At 44.6% G+C, this 22190-nt stretch overlaps 1 protein-coding gene across 2 annotated transcripts in view; it reads right to left on the minus strand.

Moving 5' to 3' along the window:
- The window catches only part of KLHDC4 (kelch domain containing 4), a 318635-nt gene that overhangs the window by 280123 nt on the left and 16322 nt on the right, over positions 1–22190 (minus strand). The window lies entirely within an intron of this gene.

The following is a 22190-nucleotide window of genomic DNA, read 5'->3' on the forward strand; positions in this document are numbered from 1 at the left end:
TTCTTGCATTTCACAGCTCTGTTCCTCAGTAGTGACTGCTGTGATGTGAAAAGTATTTTGTTTCTAGCTTGGTTCAGAACCCTTTGTGGGCATCCTCTACAAATGAAGCGTTGCTCCAATTCTTTAAGTTCTGTGCAGAAAGAGAGGCTTCACTACAGTTTCTCCTGATCTGTGTTATCTCACATATTGGAATCAAGATAATGTGAGAGGGTGGGTGAGCGCTGGTTGCATGTAAAAATCGAATTACATGCAGTAGTCTTTCTAAACAGTTTGACATGATCTTCTTCCCTTTCAAATAAATCATTACCTCCAAAGTCTATTTCTTGCTTATGTGTCTTGTGAGTAAACTGCAGATTGTATGTTTTAGTGTTCAAATGTCTCAGTAATTTTTCGAACTGTACATCATTACCTGCTCAAATGACAAAGATGTCAACATTACGACCCCAGTAGATGATGTGCTCAGTGGCTTATGGTGGACCAGCCGTTCATAGATGTTTAAGCTCAAGGTCATCCATGCATAAATTTGCATATGATGGTGACATTTTTCAGCCCATAGCAACACCCATGGCCTGTCCGTACCAGTTCCCCTGGTGAAGAAATGCATTATTTTCCAACATTTGTGTGTGCTCAAATAATGTTGCATCTCTCGAGGACAAAGCAGCTGCCAGCGATTCAATTCCCTTTTCTAAGGCAGGGATGTGGAATTCCTATAGCCTGACGCCCAGGACATTGTTCGGGCTCAAGGGAAACAGGTCTTCATGTGTATTTTGTCCTTGGGACAAGTAGGCCCAACCCCCTGCTGCACAAACCCTTTGGCTGCCAGTTTGCAGTACCACATTATGGATCGGGGAAGGGCACTGTCTGCAGTTAAGGTAATATTTATACCCATATGATAATGTATTTATGGTTCATTAATTGAAAGCCTGTATTTTTAGTGTGAGCGCTCTAAGTAAATGTGCAAGCTACTGAAAGTGGTTCCGGTACAAAAATATGTACACATGTTTTCAAAGATTAGCAATATGAGGCAGTGTATAAAGCTCCCATAATGCTCTCAGATTTGATGCAAATATTTGCAGAAGCTTAAAAGCAAGATTGATGATTCTTTTCTTTAAAAATAAAATGTTCTTAAAAAAATGAAAGTAGGAAAAAAACATTTTGCTAAACTACTGTAAAATTTCAAGTACCATTTCTTTGCAGCATCATTTAGTAATGTGTTGATGCAAGCTAGTATTTCCCCAAACAATTCATAATGGAAAATCAGTGTAACCAGTTTCAATAACATTATGGGAAACAAAAATAAACAAGCATTGGCAAAGCCGGATGGTTTGAAATTTGTGGTCAGCTTTTTAGTTTTGTCAATGTGTGACTTGTTTTGGCATGGTTTTTATAAAAACCTTATTGGTGTGGGAGCTGCATTGACAAATCCAAAAATAGGTTTTTTTTGGTCTCAAAAAGCACAAACTGCCACAGTAGTTACTGGCCTTGAACAAAACTACCTTGTGTGCAGATTTCCTTGTGAAAGAGCAGAATGCTGTCACTCATGGTGAAGCCAGCCGATACAGAGAGAGACACGGAATTTTAATAAATACTAAAGGTCATGGTTAAAGCCGGACCTAATTAGGGACCCAATTATTAAATAAAGTCTTAAAAGTGCAGCCATGGTATACATATCCTTGCATTAAGTGCAGCTATACGGCTTTCGGGAATACCCAAGAATTAAAAAAAGTAGGACAAGAAATCGTACTACTAGAAAATATTTGTGAACTGCATTTTAGCATGAGCAAATCTGCATGTGTAGATTTGCCATTGTCAGTAAATTTTCAACATTTCTCAGCATGGGAAAGGATTAGAGAAGAGTTGTTGAAAACCCTTAAAATATGCAAGTTAGTAGGTTTGCACAGACTCAAAAGGGCGTTCTAACCCTGCAGCTATTGCTTACCACTACCTTCAGCCCTAGTATGTAGATATGCGTAAATGTGGCAAGATAAAGAGATTGCATGTATTCAAACACTACTATGGTATGAGCCCTGGCATAATCAGAGAGGCTATATCAGAGCTCTTATATAATGAGATTGCTTACTTAAGGGGCAAGTGGATTTTATTACAGGTTAAGTAGATTTATGAAGCAACCTGCCCCATGGACAAGTAGATATTTTATTAAATTCCACAACCCTGACTTACACTTCACAACTTGTTGTTTTCACCCAGGCTATGCTTTTATCCTCCAGCTTTCTCTGGTGCGCCTGAAAGTCCCAAGAGCCCTCGGGACCACTGACTAGGTTTCTACCAGACACTTCAACCCTGATCCTGGTCAACCCAACTCAGCCTCTTCTTGACTCGACAGTTGCCCTGCTGCCAGGGGCTCAACCATCACTGATCCGTTACAAAATGTGGGAAATTTCTGAAAGGTGAAGGCCATTTTGATATGGTCCCACTCTTATGCCCAACAGTTGATGGTAAAGAGTATGGCTTTACCTTGTGATAAGTGCTTTTGCAGGTTTAAAAGGATTTTTGGCTCAGACACACTCAGTTGGCCAATATCATCAACCATGATGATAGCAATGAAGCAGGTAATCTTTTTCTCCTCACCAGCACAGATGGTAGGGACAGGTTGGCTCTGCAGAAAGCAAGTGGCCTGGGCACTTTTCCTGAGGTAGATCTGGAGAGTCCATCAGCACCGCGGAAGGAAATTGTCTCCTTCATGGCTGTGCTACGTTAGATTGTGAGGATTATGGAATGTCTTTGCCTCTAGATGAAAACAAAGCTAACCACACAGATGCTGCAGCTGGACTCCTCTGCTGTAAATCCCCTGCTCACTTTCAACATGGCATTCATATCGCTCATTTTGGCCAAATGGAGTAAACAAGTTTCTACTCAGATAGTGAATCATCAGGTCACCCAGCTTTATAATCCTTCATCTCAACCTACCCTGACTCAATCCTGGAGAGTCTTGTGGTATATATAGGCTTCCACTAACTCCTAGCAGAATCCTGGCTCTTTTTCGCTCTACTCTCTGAGAGGTAATCTAAGAGGATTGAGGCAAAAGAGAAGGAGTTGTTCTTTTCGGTGAGCTTTGCCCTTTTGCTCCAAGAACACGATCAGTTCTTTCCACAATACAGAGGGCAAGGCAGTTCCAAGGGCGTCAAAGTCCTCCTCCTCTCCGGAATTTCATAACCACTTTAGATCACCTTTGAGGGAACACATCTGGCCAGAAGGAGGGAGGGTGCCATTTCACATAACATTAGCTGTCCATCTCTATGAACCATTAGTTCCTCCAGAGTGTCAAGCAAGGCACACCCTTCCAGGACATGATCTCTCCCATACTGCATTTTCTCCTTCCCCTCAAAGGGCCATGCTTTCACTCTCCATCACAATACATTTTCATTTCCTTTCTCACAATCAACACTTTGTAGAGGTGGGCGAGCCCAGGAAGGCTTGAGCCAGATGCCTGACTTTGGCTCACCTTGCAGTCCTCTTGGTGCATCAAGACCAAAACGAGCAGGGCTTTCATGTGGCTTCTACCTGCCACCACACTCTAAGCTCATGTGCAAAAATTGAAGACAAACCGCAACACTTGAGGTAGAGTAGGAGAGAGAATAAGATACCTATATAGTGCCAGAACTGCACAATGTGAAATCAAACAAACCTGGTCTCAATATTGGCTTCCCTGTTTGGCCAGATTGTGTTATCTTAAACAAATATTTAATTTCTGTGTCTCTTTTTTTCTTCATTACTGCATATGAGAGCATGTTGAAATATGTAAGCTCTGGGTGTGTACTGTACAAAATATATCTTGTGTTTGATTTAATAGACATAACTAGAATTTTTTCCAGCTGTAATAAGAATATAGGCCTTATGTAGGGTGCACATGACAACCCGGTACCTCTTAGTTCACTAATGGCATGTTGTCATGGCAGGAGGCATAAATATTTTTTAATTTATATTTTAAAAATGTCAATTTTATTAAATGTTTTTTAACACAGTGAAATATTCTGATGTGCTAAAGTAAAACACTTCCATATGGTAAAAAATATGCTATTTGGAATTTTGAAGAGATCATCTCATATTTTTGCATGTTTGTTGCATAATTTACACGCCATTAATTATTGGGACTCGGCTCATACACAGGCTCTGGGAGCAAAGTCAGACCAATCGCATGATCAGATATACCATAAGACATGAAGTTAAAAAGCGAAATGTAACAGAACATGAATGCCAACATGCACCAAGAGAAATGTTCAAGTCACTCATTTTAAACGAGTACTTTAAATCTCTCTTTCTACATGTTCGGCATGTGCGCTCCAAGAGAGAGAGCCTCTGCACTTTAAAAAAGGAAAGGAGTGTGAACACGCAGGCGCCCACCCTAAAGGAAACATAGCTCACAAACCAACCCATGCACACATTTAGCCTTTGCGATTATACTGGGCTACTGAATCCCAATTACTGGTCGTCCCATCCCATAAACTTCGACTGACTAGCAAACTGAGTCCCCATCTAAACTCCCTTCAGTGATGGAACAAGCTAGGATAACAGAGTAAAATATCATATTACAGTTAAAATGATGTTGAGAGTTGGAGTCATACTAACAAAGTGACAAAACATTGACATGGAGCTGAAATTATTAACAAAATAAATAGTTTTGGGAAGGCCACACAATAGCATCAATTATCCAATGATCTGCTTTCAGTTCAGAAGCTTAGTCTATCTAATCCATTTTTAGGTCTCGCCTAGCGTTGCTGCGTGCATGCGCTGCACGCTATGCGAGGTCTATTGTGATCGAGGAGATTTCAACAGGGGACTTGAAGCCCCGCCCCTCATTTTCATTGGCTGGCCTCATTGCTTATCTAAAATGGTGGCCTCTGATTGAAACTGAGGCTATTTTGTTTCCGCCCCGTCTCCTTTTCCTCCAGCCCATCCGGACTGGATTGTCTGCTTGTAGGCTGTTGTGACTGAATTTCTTATCTGAAGGAGGCGTGTAGTAACAGCTTATGTTTCCGAGTGCATCGAGGTTCAGGCATAGTTAACAAAGCTCAGCTCTATCAGCACCGCGCCCGGTTTTCCTTTCGTGGTCTTGTGTTTACCCGGGCTCCTCCAACCTCCCCCTCCTTTCTCTGTCCATCTCCTTTCTCTCCTCCCTCCCCTCTTCCTTTCCAATCCTCCTCCCTCCTTTCCAATCAATGAGCAAATGTTGTTGATATTAGTTTTCGTCCACATGTGTAAATATTTAGCTGTTTTGTGAAACAATACTGAAGGTGGTACACGTCAGCATGTATTTACCGATAAATGCGCACTCAAACTTGGATCGTGGTGGGATTTGGGGTTACTTAAAATACAACTACTCGCCCCTGTGAAAACAGCATTGTAGTGCAAGCTCAGAGTGTCACAGGCTATTTAAATTTCTTAAGGAAACATTGTTTTTTTGCATGCCCCATGCTTTAACGGAGCACAGCTGTTGGCCTGGCAGTCACAACTGAAAGTCATCAGAATCACACAAAGGAAGCACAATTTTCATTTTTTTCTTTTAGAAAAACAGAGACAGATAAATAGATGGTTTGTCTAAATTGAGATCTAAAAATCAGTAGAAAAGAAATCATGGAAACTTATCTTACATGTCTCTGTTGCGGGTTAAGCGCCTCAACGCTGAGTCTTGGAAGAGCAGGCTGCCTGGTCGCAGCCCCCGTAATGTTCCATGATGTCATGTGCATTCTGGGAGCCCCTGTTTTAGCAGCTCGCCCTTCACTCACGTCTGCCGAGCGCAGAATGTGTTAATGTGTTGTGGCTATAAAGCTCTCGCTGGTTCCCCCTTAAGGCCAAAGCCTTAAACGGAGACAGTGATCTCTAGACATTGTACGGCGGCAAGTTCTGCTGATGCAACTGCGGACAGGCTGCTGCAGCAGTGCAGCAACCTGCTGATCTATTTCACCTTCAAAGACAAGAGATGCGCTGAGGATCATGCAGACATAAAGCGCTGTGTGCTTGGGTATAGGGGCTCTATACCTCTGCAATTCTGTGGGCTCTCAGTAACCTGGGAGGCGAGTGGGGGCGTTGACATGAACCTCCTGAGCTACCTTCTGACGTCTGTGCATCACTGGCTGAATCCCAAATACTGTATATAGTAATCTGTGGCCTTTTTTTAGTCCTAAATTAATCAATTAGGTAAAAAATACCACATTATACGCGTAAGCTTACTTCCACCAATTCATTTAACAGTATTAAGACAATAAATATATTTAAACAGATACATTTAGCCGTACGTATACCCTGCAGATGTCAACGTATTTAACCGCATAATATCGGATATAGGTCACTATAATGTATCCAATACAGTTACTGGAGCCAACACCACACTGGGGCAAAAACGTGCATTAAAAGAAAACAAGCATTTGGAATGCAATAGGTCTCGCATGTACGCGAGTTTAAGGTATTGGCATTGTAAATGACAATGCCTTTTATTTATGTTTTAAAAACGAAAACAAAAATAAAAGGTAATGTCATTTACAATGTAAATAGCTCAAACTTGCGTAAATGCGAGACCTATTGCATTGCAAATGCTTGTTTAACACAAGACTCATCTTAAGCACTGTCAGAGATTCACAGTGCCGGACTGAATTCTGCCAATGCTCTTTTAGTCCAGCTGTTGTGTTTCTCTTCCAAACCTCGTAAGTGAAAAACAAGAACACATTGCGCACCTTCTCCACACTCACAGAGAATGGTCTGAAAATAGTTCTTTCTGTCCCACCCCAGCTTAGGCTCTTCTAATCCTGGTAGGTGCTATATGTATGCAGCAAAAAGTAAAACTGATGGACAGAATGCATAACAATGTCCTACATTCAGAGATCTGAGCCTAAATCCATCGTTTTTTTGCTCCCCATGCCATTACAGTTTGACCTCAGCCATATACAAATCAGTCTTGACCCTGCTCCCTATGGGAACAGTCCAGCCCGAACTGCCCGTCCAGGTCCTCCCTGGACTTGAAAAAAAGCATCCTAGGACCAGTTTCAGGGTGTCACCAGACTACCTTGACTCCAGTGGCAAGGAAAACGGGGGACCAACGTCTGGTATACCCAGCCTACTTGGTCCCAGGCTCACTAGGTCACTGGATTCAAGCTAGCCTGGCTGAGGAGGGGTGATGCCCTGAAACCCGTCCCAGGATGCTTGTTTCGAGTCAAGGGAGGACCTGGCTGGCGGTTCTGGCTGGACTGTTCCCATGAGTCACAGGGTCAAGACTGATTTGCATATGGCTGGGTCTAAACTGGTGAGGCATGGTGAGCAAAAGAACGATGGATTTAACTAAGATCTATTGACTGGAGGTGAATGTTAGATTTGCTCTGCATTCCGTCCATCATCTGTGTGTCTTTTGCTTTCTCGCAAGACGGGATTCAAGTTAGCCTGGCTGATGAGGGGTGATGCCCCGAAGCCGGTCCCAAGATGCTTGTTTCCGGTCCAGGGAGGACCTGGCTTTGCAGTTCAGGCTGGACTGTTCCCATGAGGCACAGGGTCAAGACTGATTTGCATATGGGTGTAAAACGGTTGGCATGGTGAGCAAACAAAAGATGGATTTAAACCAATCTATTGACTGGGGGTGAATGTTTGTTTTGCTCTGTATTGTACTGCTTCTAGGGCTGAAGCCCGCAGTGGTGTTGTCGGAGATCAGAGAAAACTGGAAACTAGCACGCAAACGTTTGTGGCACATGATGCACCTGCATTGATTATATGAGGGCATGTGGCAATATTAAGCTAAGGAACAAAGATATCATCAATAATTAGCTGGCCCTATGTGCTGGATTAACAGAAGATCTTTATTATAGTTCAATGATGGTAATGCTTGCTACCTGTTAATATGTTCGTCTTAACCCTTGGAGTGTGACTGACACATTCCATGCTGGGAAAGTAGATTTTCCATTTTTGTAAAACTAAATCTCTGCGCCCTCTCTCGCTCTCTACATTAGTCTTTTATTGTTGCCGCCTTACTTTTGTTTTCTATCCACGGTCTTTGATTTTGTATCCTATATTTTCCATCCCAGAAGGTTGTTGTGACTCTTCCTACTAAACTTAGCAAATGTATTAGCTAAAACCAACGAACTAGAACACGAGGAGAAATAAAAAAATATTACATTTCTATTTATGGTACTGTATGATAATTGTTTTGATTGAAACATTACTTTGTTGGGTCGCATGTGTGTCTCAGATAATAGGAAATTAACTTCTACATAAGAAATATTCCAAGATGTTCACATAAGCTTTTGTTTGCTTGTTTAGATCTTAATAATAATAAGATCCAAACTAAAAAATACTGTGACTTTCCTCTTGCTTTCTGTCACTCTTTGTACATAATGCTTTTCATTTTCTAGCACCTAGGACATTTTTATAAATTGCCTTGCAAGCAAATGAAATTTTAAAATAACCTTACCAAAATGGATTGTAGGTGGCATCTTCGGGACTAATCACATTGTAGCATCTCTATGTTATAAATACACATGAGCGGATCCCTCTTTTGTGTGTCAGCTGGACAAACTAGCTTAAAGAGAGCTAGGTGATCTGGAGCCAAGAGAAGCCTGCTCACTGGAAGGTACTAACTTGCTGAAGGAACTTGCCTCTCCAATTTCACTTATTTTTCCCAGAAAGGTGAGCCGACTTATTTTACTGCATTTGTATCTTTTTCGCTGAAAGCAAAAACCACCAACTTTTAATACATGCAATACTAATAGTATTATTGTGTGTCCAGAAATTGCACTTAGTTTAAGAGTGACACGAAAAATCTTATATTCACTGCCGTTTTGTAACAGATAAAGCTGGAACCTTTTTCTACACCAAATAATATTCCAAATGTGCTCCAAAATATTGCAGAAGTTGAAAATAACAATTTGTAAGTTAGTGTAAGGGGACGATCCCCAGCTTAACTGTCATAGGTTTCATAATTCAAACCTTCTACAAACTAAAGCAATATAAAATAAAGGAATATTAATCACAGCTATACTGCCACCACCTAGGCGCAGTGCGTAACCAAGCCTCAACAATTAGAATGTAATCTAGTGCATGGTGCTAAAAGCAAGTTAGTCACCATAGAGCTGTTGAAAATAACCACGTAGCTCTTTGATCTAGAGCTCAATTAAAGAGGGTTGCACAACTTTAAAATTTCAAATTTAAAGGTTATTATGTATTGCTAATTAAGTCACTGGGGGGAAGTTACAAACAAAAGGAGACCTATGTAACTGACATCAAGGAAGCAGAAATGTGAATGGGATAGAAAAGTCAAAAGGTGTCATTGAATCCTGCAACCTAGTGGACGTTTTTTCAATACAGAGTGAAATACACAACCCTGTGCACAAAAGACATGACTAAAAAGAGGATCCAGTTTTGTACAGGAACTCTGCTAAGGTATTACACATCCCAAGCTTAAATACTTTAAGATAAGGTTCATTGCACGGTTTGTCAGTATGGGCTACTACACTGCTCTATGGGCAATCATGAAAGGCCATACACGCTAGATCAAGATAGACTGCCCACCCCTTTCCCCCTTTGTGATGAGACTCTCTTAACAGCGAGCTACTTCTCAGGAGTAAATTGCCCACATGTGGAGGAACAGTGTACTTTATAGGTGCTTGGAAAAAATGGGAGCGAAAATATATATATTTATTCAATCGATCAAAAATATGATAATTCACATCTTAAAATACTGTACATAATCCATAAAACAGTAAAAAAAAAAAATGCAGCAGGGAGTGAAAATAGGCAAACTCAGTTTCTTAATGCTCTTACTGCAAAAATACACGTGTAATCTGCAGGCCATGCGTTACAATCTTGATAAAATAACTTGGTGAGTTTACTTGACTGCGGCAATGTGCTGCCTAGAACCTACAAAGCATAACTATGACTCACTGTGGGTTTTAAATCAATCTTTGGTATTTTAAGAACCGTATTAAATACACTAATAAGTGTATCAGTTGCTACTATGTCGTATACACATGGTTATTTTTGTGTAGTAAAATATACAGAGACTCACCAGGCTGTGTCTTCGACGTACTGAGCGTTTTCAACTACCAAATATGTTAACAAAGGGGAGAGCAAGGGATAGTGTTCACAAGAAATGAACGGAGAGTACTCCTGTTCCCCTGTGGAAGGATTAGATAAACAAAGAGAGGAGTACCATCATTGGAAATTCTGAGGAGATTCCTAATGTAATGGTAAATTACCAAAAGGAAAAATGTATCCTTTTGATAAAAACCCCTCACTCACCAGCCTAGTGGTGACATGCTTCATCATCGGGGTCCACCCTAGCGTCGCCAGGGTGTGCTACAACACCTGGATTACAGTGGAGCAGGTTGTGAGTGTAAGTGCAGAAAAAAAGGTGTGTTAAAAATTGTCCTGGTTTAACTTGGGGGGAAGATACATTTTATTTACAAGTAACTGGACAATATTAAAAAGAGTGGGACGAGATACTATGAGGGTATATTAAGACCAAAAGTATCTCTTATATGTGTACTGGTCTACATGTTTCAACCAAAGATGAGATATACCAGGTTTTCATCAGGACCGTTGTGACAGGGAGCTGGACGGTATATGCCCCCTAAAAGGCACACCCAATCCTCGTTCTCTGTGACCAAATTTAGCAAAAATCGCTAACTGGTAAAAAGACTATCCTCGTTGGGTGAGTCTAGGAAAAGTAAAAAAGACCTGTGGGAGGAAGAAGAAAAAACAAACAGACATCAATCAGACGTGAACTATGTTACATGCCTGTTACGTTGTGCGGTGTCGTGGTTTTACTCAATGCCATTCTCATTAGGAAAATATTGTGGGTATCATGGTGAAAATGATCACGACGTGACAAGGCCTGCTGTGGGATTGTTGTTGTACTGAGTCACGCATACTTATCAAAAGGTGCGTGTTTCACGGCAGCGTGCTTGCTGCCATTCGCTACATTTATAAAGTCTTGCGTACATATCCTACCATTATGGTGAAGTGATATCGCAATCTCGCTCATCCGTTATTGTGGTAGCGGTAAAAAAGGTTATTTAGGAGTGCGTGGATTATCCGTATTCTTACACAGGACTTACATGGACTAACTGATAAAAAACGTAAAGAACACACAAACATAGATGGTTGTAGGTTCAAGGCTTACTGCTATTCACGTGTCTTTTTTCATCGGAGGGCTGGAGGAGTTGTCCCCACTAGTGTAACATATTCTGTGGAGACATGGAGTTAACTAATATCGAGAGGGAAATGGTTTGAGGCCCGCCGCGGTATGCGGTAGAAAAAGAGGTTTGGCTCCGTGGTGGTCTCAGGTCCTGTAAAGGAAAACTGATCTACTTACAGTTATCTCGTGGTGGAAAGGCCGATTACCTATGTCTGTCCTCCGCTGCCCTGCTACAAAGCCGCCGTGTCTTGTGTGATTATAAGTACGGAACCGGCTTCCGTGTAGGGCGGGGACAGGTGGTGGTCACGTGGTTGTTGCTAGGGAAACGGGTGTATGCCGCTAGCTAAGGGTGCCGAGTACGGCCAAAATAGATGTTATTCAAACGGGTGTTGTCAGAGCAACTGTGCTGAAATGTGACGCTAGCTGCGGTCCGTATGGGAGCAGCGTGATCATGTCAAGTAGCGGGTTCTTCTGGGGGCAAAACTAGTTGTGTGATCACAAGTCATGACGTGTTATGTTATCCCACGGGAGATTATTGGTTGTTTGCTGCTGACCTATTAAGGAGTGTTTAACGTGAACCCTATGATGATGTTAAAATAAGTAACTATGGGCAAACTTGCACATAATCTAAATGGGTCCCTAGATCACTGGTATTGCTTGGGAGTATTTTAGAATAAACCACATTGTCTTAATGGGCCAGTGATAGAGGGTGGGCTACCCTATGTTGTTAGTAGGGCCAGATATAGCAATCAGTGACAGGGTTGCTTGGTGGCGTGTCCTTATTCAAGTCAGCAAACAGAGTGACAGTGGGTTGGGTTCACTTGTGTCTGGGCACAGTTGCGTGAAGATCTGTGTGGGTGTGGTTTGTACCAAAAAGATACAAATTATGGAGAGTTAGTGCCAAAACTTTCAGGTGCGATTTTTTGGCTGGTACTCATTTAAGAATAGTAGCCCATGGGACATTGTCATTCAGGCCTACCTTGTGTGTCGAAAGCCTATAGATCCATCTCTGTTCTTTTTCAAATAGGCGGTTCTGTGAATTCGGACCTGGTTGTACCTGTTCTATGACTGTCCATTGCATGTCGTTTGGTGTATGGTGCGCTGTCAGAAAATGGTCTGTGAGTTTGGTGATGTTCTTCTTTCAACGTATCGTACTCCGATGTTCGCTTATACGTTGCTTCACTTTGCGCGTTGTCATACCTATGTAGGGTATTCCACATACACATTTGATCATATACACCACATTGGTGCTATTACAATTGGTGTGTGATCGCTGTTCCCAGGTTTTTTCTTCTTCCAAGTTGAGGGATTTGGTGTTTTCTGTGAGGTGGCATACGCTGCAGTCACCACACTTGGAGTGTCCTGTCACTGGGGGGAGCCCCCATATTTGCGTTAGGCTAGGATTTTTGTTGGGAGTTGTTAACTTGGGTGTGGTGTTGACCAGGCTGTCTTTTAGGCTCCGTCCTTTTCTGTATGAAAAGAGGGGTTTGTCCCATTTGAAGTTTCCTGTATTGAGTATGGACCAGTGTCTGTTGATGTCACGGCCCGTCTGACGAAGGCTCCTGGAAAAAGTGAGGAACCTTGCCGCCTGGTAGCATAGGAGGGCCTACCTGAGAGCCGCAGGCGCTGCATCAATCCAGGAGACAATCAGCGTTGACAGCGTGGACTTTTGCAGCCGCCAGGTTCTTGGGCTTTGCGGGAACTGCCAGTGGCGTAGACGGCATTGGTACGCTGCTGACACTATGCCGTGTCCCACGGGTGCTGCCAGGTGCTTCGCTGGAACGTCCTGCTCCTGTTCTTGGCGGCCTGTCCGGCTGGAATGGGTGCCTGCGACTGCTGGACTCGCCCACCGCAGGGCCCCCACACGAGTGGAATAGCCTCCTCTACGACCTCTGCCTGTGATTGCGGTGAGCCGATGGGGCGGGACAGGTGATTCAAAGCCCACAGCCACCAGTTTCCTGCTACAACGCTCGGGCCTAGACGACCCTAACTGGCTGTGGGACAGTCCTCATCTACAGCCAGCACCAGATGGTGGTGCCCGCCGCTGCCCAGCGATTGAGGCCGTGTGGTGGGCGGCCCTGTAATAACCCTGTTCTCCCTGCATTTCAGGTAAGACATGGGTACATCTGCAGGCTATCTTCTTCTGGCCATAGACAGCGGCCAGCCTCGCGGTGCTACGTTGCGGACTGCAGTTTCCCTCCCCCCTCCTGGACTGGCAGACCCAGAGAGCCATGGTGAAGAGTGGTGAGGAGGACGACTGCTCGGATATCCGGCGGATATTGGAGTTTCTGCTGCCTTGTGCCTCCCTCATTAACTTGTCAGGTTGGTGCTCAATGTTCCTATTACCACATCAGATCCTGACTGCAGGAACGGCTCAGTCGGTCCCTCCAACCTGGGGCCCTACATCAATCCTGTTTCATGGGGGAGCGCCCACAGTCTTGTCTGACAGCTGTGCCTGCAACCACCCCACTTTGCACACCTCCATAGGGTGACTGAGATCTGTAGAACCTCACCCCTTCTGCAGGCCTGGAATTATCGCACCGATAGGACCTGCGACCTTGTGGGACACTGGGAAGTCTCCGATCCAGAGATCTCTACAATGGACTGCTGGTAGGTGCTGATGCGCGGGGAACTGGTTTACTGGGGGAGGGGGGGGAATTGCTGCACCCAATTGCCCGCTAAAAAGTGCGACAGCTTTTACTACTTGGGCCCCTGCTACCTCGGGCGCGGAGGCTGTCCTCCTGTCCGCTGATGCCTGCATGCCTCCCCGCCAGCGGGTCGACCTGCACCATCCACACACAATTTTTCTACATCCCTAACGGCTGGGTTGGCACTTGGTCAGCCTTCTGCAACTCTCCATAACATCCTGTACGACCCTTCCTTGTCCCTTGGCTGAAACCGCTTGTTACCTGCATCTCCAGGGATCCAGTTAGACCCACCACAGTGGGCATTATCAACAGTGGCCCGCCTGGGTGGTAGCACCGCCTCATTGCCATGGCGAAACCTAAACTCACCAAACCACAACACACGTTGGTCGAGGCCACCGAAATAGACCGGACACACGAAGACAAAACCCTCAGTAGCCTTCAACACCTAGAACAGATTTTCCAGGCTCACTCTACGCAATTTAAAAAGGTGCTCAAAGCCATCCAGGACACAAAGACCTCCTTGGAGGCTCGCATTGACTCAGTCTCTGTAGAGGTGAACCTACTGCGCACCGACGATCGTAAACTGACGGACTGAGTGGACGAGACCAAATCTGCGCTGACAGTCCTACACTCCTCCAACAAAGATCTGCAAGAACGCTTAAAGAAGATGGAAGCGCAAATCACTCTCTTACAACATAGAGCGGAAGATGGAGAGGGCAGGTTTAGGCGCAACAACATCTGCCTGCTGGGTTTCCCAGAACGATTGGAGGGCCCCAGCATGGAACTGTTCCTAGATGACTGGCTGGTGAAAAAAAAATGTGATGACAAGGCACCAAACTTTTTTTCGATTGAGAGAGCGCACCTTACATACAGGTGCTCCCCTCGCCCCATCATAGAGCATCTCCTCAACTACCAGGATTGTGACCTGCTTCTGCACAAAAGGCTTGTGGATCTATAAAAATGCTCAGATCTCAACCTAACCTGACTTCACACTGGAAGTGCAACGGCTTCCCAGATTGTTCCAGATTGCCAAACAACACCTTCAAGAACTGGACTTCAAGTATGTATTCCGATTCCCAGCTAAGTTGTGTGTTATAGATGGACTCTCGACCGACATCTTCCAATCCCCAGGTGACGCCTGGACATGGCTCCACGCAAAGGATTTGCTGAAATCATAGTCCCTTGTGCGAACCTGACGATAACTGGCTTGATCCCAAGCCACGACGGCCAGATTCCGCCCCCGAGAGCATGAACTTCTAAAGTACAGTCGGCGGAGGAGCAGGCCCGAGTGGTGACAGAGGTCACCCTCCACAGCACAAACCCTTTTGCCCCCTGCTGGGAAGTCACCCTCCAGAGTTGGTATCGGACTCGAGTGGCTCTCACTTTTCATCAGGCGGGGTTCACTGTGAACCGAAGGTGACTCCCAGGTCAGCAGATGATCTGTGAGTATAGTTATGGGCATAAGACAACGACCCAGTAATGGTTAGTACCCGCCCCCCCCCATCGCTTGCTGCTGACTTGTAAGTAGCACACCATGGACCATGGTATCGTGAGATGCCCACACTATTGCTCTACTGGACATTACTATTACAGCACCAGTGCCACCTTCACTCTCCACTCCAAAGTCATGCCTCCCACAGGCTCCTAAGTGGACTCTATGTTTCACAGCTAGATTGTTTTTAGGGCTCGCCTGCTGATGCGCATAGCGCATAGCTGGCGAAGCTCTATAGAGGCTTATCCAGGCTTTAACTAAGCACGATTCGACTGGCGATTCCTTGAAGTGCATGTGCTTTTTAGGTCATTGCGCAAGCGCAAGCCCTAAAAAGCGCGTGCACAATGCCACCAGCCGCCTGCCTGCCTGCCTCGCATTACCACATCAAAGGCAGCTTCTCAGCGTGCGCTCACCCCCTAATTATTCACGGCCGGCCGGCCGTACTTTCAGTTTACTTTCAGGCCGTGTCTCCTTTTATTTTTGCTTGTTTTGCAGGAAGCTACAAGCGGAACTGTTTTATCTGTATAATTTAAAACTCTTTTGTATTGCTAGCACATTGCTAATGGAGGACGAAGAGTGAATTGAAGAATTCATACACGTGTAAAAAGTTTCATGGTGTATCCAAATTTGATCGCAGATATTCACCCTCTTCAGTTCAATATGAACCCATTTTAAAGTAGTGATAGAGCGCACTTTTCTGCTCCTAACGAGTCTCGTGTACATTACTCAATCTCAGTGTGCTAGGGGTAGAGGTGCAGTGCGAGATTGTCAAGCAGTCTCCCATGCCCAGAGCCTGCTGTCTGTCTATCCTCCTCCCCCCCCCCAAGCCTTTCTTTCTCCCTGCCCGCCACAGCTGCATCAGAGATTAAAGGGTGTCTAACGCTGTTCCTGCAGTGCTCATGCGCACCGTGCAGGTCTTAAATTACCCTGCCTGCCCTCACACCCTCCAGTTTCCTGAGGCCAAACTGTGGTCGCCGGGAGCAACAGCAACGCTTAGACGTGAGAGGGGTGATTAATCAAAGTGTCCCGAGCCGCGAGCAGCGATATACAACTGCTGCTTTGCACAGGGACGGGGAAGGACACGCAGCCGCTTACACAAGAGAGGCCTGGCACTGCACCCATTGCTGGTACCACACGTGCAGGCTTCTCTGCTCATTAAAAACATTATAAGAAAAGTATCCTTCTAGTTCGTGCCATGCAACAAATACGAGTTCGTAAAATATAGCATAACGAATCGTTTCTTAATATTATTTGTAGAAAAACCGTAAGAGAGCGGCGGTTGCACTCATTTATAGTTTTCAGCAGTCTTCCTATATTTTAAAATGCGTTCTGTTGTATTCTGAATGCGTTCAGCAATACAATGAGGCAGAGCGCCAGAGTGTGACTTGATTTGTAGCCAATAACATCCAGTCAGCCAGGAGAGGGGTTGTAACACCAAATGATTTCAGGATGGACACAGCTCGGTTTCTTCTAACAAACATATGCCATTGAAACATACATCTTTGTAATATTCTGAAGACTACTTCTATCTTACTGCAGAATCATCACTGTTCGAATATCCCAAGGCGCTAGCCTGGAGCCGGAGAATTCTTCAGCAATGGTCTTGTGTCACTAGGTGGACAAAACATGTGGCATTACAAATGCTATAGGGGTCACATTTGCGAAAGTTATAACTATTGGCATTGTAAATGACAAAGCTATTAATTTAGCCATTTCAAAAAAATAACACATAAATAAAAAAAAATTCATTTATAAGACCAATAGCTCAAACTTTCCTAATGCGAGCCCTATTGCATTTCCAATGCTTGTTATATTTCTTATTGCCTCTGTTGACCGGATTAGGGATGTTTAACTGTACGGGCCAGAGAGACTGTCCTGGTGGGGTGGGTTATGTTTTCACATAACTTATGTCCTCACGAGCTGCTCTACTAGTGTCCAGTTTGATCCTTAACATTCACCGACATGTAGTGAATTTACCACATACTACCCAGATATTCCCAGGCGGGCAGGTGGGTTGGCCAGTGTGTTGAGGATCTCTTCCCCATTGACCCATGGTAGACCACACATGCCTAACACACAGATGTACATGCATGTTCCCCAATATCATATCATGACTTGGAAAGTACTGGGCATGGCCACACCAACAAAACGCCATCGTATATATGCTTATCTCAAGAGACATGTCCACACAGCAATGCTTCAGGAAAAACATCTCACCACCATTGAATTACACAAACTGCAAGCACAATGGCTGGGACAGGTACACAGCACCACAACCTCTTCCTTTGCCAGAGGGGTTCTCATTTGGATAGCACCGGAAGTACCATATGTTGTGGCTACTCAGAAATTAGACACAGAGGGCAGATTTGTAGAGCTGAAGGGTCAATTGGACGGTACCCCCTGGCACTTGTTGCGATATATGCCCCCAAAGTCCGCCAGTGTGAGTTCCTTGATACTGTAACCCCAGCACTCTTTCGCGTCCCATCCTCTCCCGCCTTCTGGGGTGGTGATTTTAATTGGATCCTGGACGGGATCTTGGATCACTGTACAAACCCGCTCAGAGCGATACTATCTGAACGTGCTGCTTGGCACATCTGTCGATGGGTGACCCACATGCATCTACAGGATGTCTAGTGGCTCACACATCCATCAGACCTTGAATACTCTTTCTACTCCCCTGTACACAAAAGAACTGATTTACTTTGTACTCCACACCTTAGTGCTCAGTTGGCCCTTTTCTCGTACCCCTTGGAAGTAAAATTTTCAACAGCCGTTTGTAATCAGAACGCAGAGTGATATAGCCACCCCAGGCATAGGTATAGAAATATTCTAGGCCCCAGCCTGCTGCTAAGGCCTCCCTTTCGATAACAGCATAATGGTGCTCAGTATCTGTCAAGGTGCGCGATGCGAACACAACAGTTTTCTCTGTGGCGCCATGCATTTGAGGCAACACTGCATGGATACCTGTTGCAATCACATCTATAGTGACTATAGTTTTGTTCCTTGTACCAAAAGGAACCAAAATATGGGCATTGCACACCTCATCTTTGAAAAACACACTCCTTTTTAAACATTCTGTCTTGCTGGCAAAATTTCTGAATTTTTTTGAATAGTACTCTATCAATCATAGGAAAGTGCACAATTGCTACTGGTCCCTGGGTGACAGCACAGACCTGATAGAGGATAGCAGGTCGTTTTTGGGTCTTACACCATCAGCAGACAGAATGTGTCATGGTACTCAATTTGTTCCACTAAAAATTCTAATTTTTCTTGCCTTAACGTCATCCCGGACTCAGACAGACAATTCAATATTGCGGACAATTCCGGCGGCCCAGGAAAAGGAGAGGACGCCCCGGGTCCCAGCGCCACGGCCCTGATCCCGGGTCGTGGCTCAAGGCAAGTTGCTTTAAAGGGATCGTTTTGGTGGGGCTGGGGCGGCACCGGAAATTAGGGCACGCGTGGTTTTGTGTGTGCACTTCCCCGACACAGGGCACCGGCAAGCTACTCCCCGGTTTTATTTCCCCCCTCGCACGGCGCCCTGGTGATGGTGGTGGCATTAAGCAGTAACAAAAGAGAACTCTGAGCTAATCCCCAGTTTTGTATGTTTTCTCCCTTTTTTTTGGACTGCCCGGGCTGAGGGATCACACGGCGCTAGCGGCCTTTTCCGGTACCAAATCTCTGGAGCCAAAGAAGACGGTCAAGTAGGAGAAGAGGATTCCCCAGCTGTTTCTTATTTGTTTTATTGACGGTGCATCAATACTCTGTCCATTCCTGTATTTTTTTGGTTATATAGGACTGAGAAAACAAAGCTCCAGCAAACTATTGCCTCACAGGAAAATAAAGGTTCAGAAAAACCTATACCGTGCGTGTCCTGCATTCACTTCTGCCCCCAGGGCTACTGCGGCGCTTACAGACTGTTTGTGGAGAAGCATTTGGTAGTATGCATGCCTGAGATCAAGTTTGGAAAAATATTTACCTCCTTTAAGCAGTAAAATCAGCTTGTTAACGTTGGGCATTGAGACATTTTCAGATACGATGTTCTGGTAGAGTCTTGTAAGTCCACGCAAAACCTTAACATCCTGTCCTTCTTCTTAGTTATGACCAAGGGAGAAATCCAATTTGAAGCCTCAACGGTTTCAATTGCCCCACTCTCCAACATTTTTTTTGACTTCTTCCCTCCCCCTTATGGGTACCCTCCTTAATTTGTGCTGCACAGGGCCAGAACCTTGCTTAAACTTGATCTCATGCATGTATCCCTCCAACTCACCCACCTCTTTCCTTCAAACCTTACACGCACCTTGTAAAATGTCCTCCAGAGTGGTGTCTTCAACAACCATGACTTGGTTTGGTGCCCACGGATTTATGATAATGTGAAGATCATACTGGTGATACTATCCCAAATGGGTGGTGCAGACTCAGCCACATACACATGTCTAAAACACCTATCCATGAACATTATATCAGTTTTGGCAACAAGTGCACTGTTAGCCACTCCTTGAGCAAGATACTCTTAGGAATAATTGTGTACAGGAAACCAGAATCCACCATCACCTCCCCTACTAATGGTCAACTCCGCTTTGGGCTTTTTCAACCTGGCTGTCTCAACATCCGTGCTGTGTTATTCGGTAACATATACCTTGTCACCCAACAAGGGTTCACATATTCCAGCTGTATTATCTAAAACAGCAGCCACTTTGCCCTTAATACTGTCCTTTCCCTTGCAGATTCTAGCAAAATGCCCTTTCGGTCCACACCTCCTACACTCCTTCCCTTTGGCATAGCAATTCTTAGCCTCAGATGAATGATAATTACTACTGCACCTGTTACTTTTACAGTTAAATGCTTTATCATTACTGGTGGGCCTACCACCCGTCCAGGCTGACCACTAGCATGTGGCTGCAACATCATTCTCAACCACTGACACGTCCCCAGACGATTTGCTATCCTTCCGCTCCATCTCTTTCATGCAATACTCAGACTCTTCCACCACCTTCGCTATCTCAATTCCAACCTTCAAAGAGGGATCCTTCGCTGCCCACAACCTCCCCTGCATTTTCCTGCTACTGCACTGCACAATGAGCTGGTCCTTGATCATCTTGTTAGTCACTGCACCAAACTTGCGCTTGACTGACAGTTCTCTTAACCTTGTGATCAACTCATCCACCGACTCTCCTATCTGTTGAGGTTGTGTATAAAACTTATGCCTTCTCATAACCACATTCACAGTCTCTTCCTTCTTTCAACATACACATGTTCAACGTGGCGCCCCGCATGGCTGACAGCTTTAGGTACATACTTAAACACGTGATGACCTACCTTCCTTTCCCATCGTGCTTAATAAAGTGGCACTTTATTAAGCACGATGGGAAAGGAAGGTCACCCATCAAACCTTCAAGAGCTTCAAGATGTATATCAAATAGATCTACCCACTCAACTTATGGAACCCCATGTTGGGAGAGAAAAACTGGTGACGGGATAATCGTTGACACCCGCATGACTGCAGTTACTCCTAGCCCCTGAAGAATACACTTCTTAACTGCAACGAAAGAGAAAGTAGGAAAAATCACACTTCCTAAATCTGGAATAAAGTTAGTGGGCAAAAATTACCAAATCATTACCGTCCTGTTCGTGAGCAAAAGTTTTTTTTTAAAACTTCATTACCACACCAATACCATCCGAAATGCTGAGCTCACGCCTGTAAACTGTGGCTCTTGGTATCCCGCTGTTGGTTATTGATACATTGGTCCATGCCGATGCAAGCACTAAATGTTGCTCTTCATTATCACTCCATTACCATCCTAAAAGGTGTGCTGTCACCAAATGCAAGCAACACATGAACACCGGTTTCTGAGATGGCACTGGTGAGACGAGAGTTGAAGGTGCGTGAGCGTTGCCTGGTAACCAGCATCCACCAAGAACTGCTCTCTGTAGTTTTCCTCAAGCTTGGTTACAGCCAGGGTTAGCCGACGTCAAAATCAAACCGATAGGTGGACACACAGACGGTATCCTAGCAACTACTGCTATTGACGGACATAACAGTTGCTGATTAGTCAAGATGCATGCACGTACATGCGTGTTACACCAGCCAGACAGTTTCACTCACAGTAGGCGCTGCCTTACCCACAAGCGCGGAGACAATAAATGGTGCTCACTATAACGCACCAAACCACCCACAACTACAGGCACTGCGCTTCAACACGGTACTCCGATCCATGCAGTCTGACCTGAAATGGTAAGAGACTTCGACACCTGGGTTCTTTCGCAGCCATGTCAGATGAGAGTGGAGTTCCCAATGCTGTGCTGGCTAGGCGTTGACAAAATTTGTTGTAAATCAACTCCACACGCCTTATATATTCTCCATATAAGTATTTATTAAATGAAGAAACAATTCTCAACGTGGTGCTTCCTCCACCAGCCAGGAAGCAACTGACAGCGAAAAGAACGCCACACTGACACTATCACAAACGGCATTGGAACCCTCGGAACACCCACAAGACGAATGTCTCTCGAGCCCCATAAATACATTACAAGGCTTAACGTTAGGAACACCTTCATAAGGTCTCTTCAAAAATCAAAAAGTGTATTTCATTAACACGCAGAACCGTTTCACCTTAGTACATCACATATCAGTGCACTGAGAAGTTTTTGCTTTTTAAGTGATTTGTAAGTGATTCAGAAACATTCATTCTTCCCCCCCAACCCTGAAAACGATGCCAATAGTTAACTAAGAGGCAAGTCAGTTGTTATATGCACTCTTTGGGTGCCCTGGGTGCCTATTACACAGAAACAATATTACATTTTATTAAATCAATTGCCTAGGATCACACAATTTGGTAAAGTGGGGAAGCCAGGATTGATCAACGATTTCTGGCTTCACATTGTGCAATTCAGCCACACGATATGTATGCTTCAATTC

This window comes from Lissotriton helveticus, chromosome 12 (genome assembly GCF_964261635.1).
Source record: "Lissotriton helveticus chromosome 12, aLisHel1.1, whole genome shotgun sequence".
NCBI classification, from domain to species: Eukaryota; Metazoa; Chordata; class Amphibia; order Caudata; family Salamandridae; genus Lissotriton; species Lissotriton helveticus.